We start from the raw sequence: 2,844 nt of genomic DNA, 5'->3' as shown, positions 1-2,844 counted from the left end.
CTCTCGGGCGTAAGTGATTCTCTTGCCTCAGCCTCCCGACTAGCTGGTACTCCAGGTGCCTGCCACAATGCCTGGCTATTTGTTGTTGTTGTTGTTGTCATTGTTATTTAGCAGGCCTGGGCCAGTTCAAACCCTCCAGCCCCAGTGTATGTGGTGGATGCTGTAACCATTGTGCTATCTGAGCCGAGCCATCAGTTGTACTTTCAATGAACTTTTTTTTCTTGAGATTTATTTTCTTCTTCTTCTTCTTTTTTTAATTGTTGGAGATTCATTGAGGGTACAAGAAACCAGGTTACACTGATGGCACTTGTTAGGTAAAGTCCCTCTTACAATCGTGTCTTGCCCCAAGAAGGTGTGGCACACACCAAGATGCCCTCCCCTCAAAGAACGTTTTTAAGGCCAGGTGCCACTAGTGGCTCACACCTGTAATCCTAGCACTCTGGGAGGCTGAGGTGGGTGGATCACCTGAGCAAGAGCAAGACCTTGTCTCTAAAAATAGCCAGGCATTGTGGCAGGCACCTGTAGTTCCAGCCACTTGGGAGGCTGAGGCAAAAGAATCACTTGAGTCTAAGAATTTGAGGTTGCTGTGAACTGTGACACTACAGCACTCTAGCAAGGGTGACAAAGTGAGACTCACTCTCAAAAAAAAAAAAAAAAAAGAACTTTTTTAGAACCCAGAGCCAGTGATGCAGTGATCATTGGGCAGGGATTATTGGCTGCTGTGCTCCACTGTCCACCTTCTGCTCCAGACCCCTAGGACTGTGTGGGGATTTGGCAGGATATAGTGAACTCGGGCTGCAAGGATGCCCAGTGTCAGGAGGAGGAGAGTTTTCTGTACTTCACCTATGGCAGTAACCTTCTGAAACCCCTGAGCCTCGTTCTGCTGCATGGCTTACAGCAAGGATTTTAAACTTTGGTAATTCCCACGGCATAACAAGTCAAACTTGGTACGAGGTGTAGCCACCATTTTTCCAAGTGTTGGCAAGGAAGTGTGGGGAATAGTATGAAAAATGAACAAATGCAATTTAAATTCTCTGGATGAGCAAGACAGGGTTAAAATGGAACACATGTTGCAATAGAAGCTAAGGTTTCTACTCAAGAAGGAAGGGAAATAGCCTGTTGAAGTTATCTGAGGACAGATCATGAGAGTGCTCCCCCATCACCACAGAATAAAAAGGTGATGTGGATGGGTGCAAAAGAAAATAGTTTGCCACTGAAGCATCAAGAGAAGTTAAAAGCCACTAGAACTGACCAGATGTGGAGAGTCTTGCCCTAACATTCTGGGAGGCTGAGACAGGTGGATTCTCGAGCTAAGGAATTCAAGACTAGCCTGAGCAAGAATGAAACTCCATGTCTATTAAAATAGAAAAGCTAACCTGGGGTAGTGGCGTACACCCGTAGTCCCAGCTACTCAGGAGGCGGAGGCAAGAGTATCTCTTGAGTCCAAGAATTCGAGGTTGCTGTGAGTTATGATGATGCCACAGCACTCTACCCAGGGTGACAGAGTGAGACCCTATCTGAGAGAGAGAGAGAGAAAGAGAGAGAGAGAGAGAGAGAGAGAGAGGGAAAGAAAGAGAAGCAACAGAACTGACTGACTACAAAGGAAAGATCTTTGGCAGGGCACAGTGGCTCATGCCTGAATCCTAGCACTCTGGGAGGCTGAGGCTGGTGGATTGCTTGAGCTCAGGAGTTCAAGATCAGCTTGAGCTAGAGAGAGACCTTATCTCTACTAAAAACAGAAAAATTAGCCAGGTGTTGTGGTGGGTGCCAGTAGTCCCAGCAACTCAGAAGGCTGAGGCAAGAGGATCACTCAAGCCCAAGAGTTTGAGATTGCTGTGAGCTATGATGCATCACCATATGATGCCCCAGGGTGACCAAGTGAGATTCTGTCTAAAAAATGTAAATAAATAAAAATAAAGGAAAGATCTTAGAAAAAATATCAAAAAGGGGGAAAACACAAACTCATTAGAACATAACAATTTATCTAAGGATGTTCTCACTCTGTGATAATGTAAAATTATTTTAACATTTGAGAACAGGGATCTGGGATATCTCCATGTTAAATCCATTTTTAGCAGAGTTCTGAAGGGCTGTCTCACTTGGGTGATTCCATGTCTCCAGACTATAAAAGGAAACTAGGTTCAGAGTTGGACAATTAAAAAGGGGCCGAGAGGCCCTGGAATGCGTGACAAATGGATGGGCTACACCTTCTGTAAACACAGCTATTTTCTTGAGTTAATCTTAAGTGTCTTGCTCTGTGGCAAAGGATAGATTTGTAGCTCGCTTGGTGATGATGCTAGTGAATTGTTCTGCTCTATTTGTTTGTTTGTTTTTTGTTTTTTTACTTAGTAAGAGTAAGTAAACTGCAGAGATGTTTGATAATAAAACTTTGAACATTGGGCAAAAATATATGTAAATATTTACAGCTAATCTAAGACCACTTTCAAATAACACCTCACAGGTGGTTCAAGTACCTTATGTGAGAAAATATTCCTATATTTTCCTCCCCATCATCTCTTGTCTAATTGCCATTATTCATTTCACTTATATGTAAGCATACACACACATATGCAAGCACACATAATCCAACACCTGTTGCTATTATTATTATTTTAAAATATTTATTATTATTATTATTTTTTGAACTGGGGCCGGGTTTGAACCCATCACCTCCAGTATATGGGGCCAGCAGTACTCCTTTGAGCCACAGGCGCTGCCCCACTATTATTATTTTGAAGAAAACTTATCTGTTAAATCAATTAAGGATAAGAAAACTAAAAGTTTTTATTTTACCTTTATTTATTCACCAGTGTTCTTCCCATATACAGATTTGAGTTTCTGACC

General features: G+C 42.5%; 1 pseudogene; it reads left to right on the top strand.

Annotated features, from left to right (window-relative positions):
- The window catches only part of LOC111727423, a 4,557-nt pseudogene extending 3,281 nt beyond the window's left edge, over positions 1 to 1,276 (top strand).
- Positions 1,277 to 2,844: the final 1,568 nt, after the last annotated feature.

The sequence above is a fragment of the Otolemur garnettii genome, unplaced genomic scaffold, assembly GCF_000181295.1.
Source record: "Otolemur garnettii isolate 467f Iridium unplaced genomic scaffold, OtoGar3 scaffold00105, whole genome shotgun sequence".
Taxonomy (NCBI): domain Eukaryota; kingdom Metazoa; phylum Chordata; class Mammalia; order Primates; family Galagidae; genus Otolemur; species Otolemur garnettii.
The sequence above is the reverse complement of the archived record's forward strand: the minus strand, read 5'-3'. Positions and strand labels throughout refer to the sequence as shown.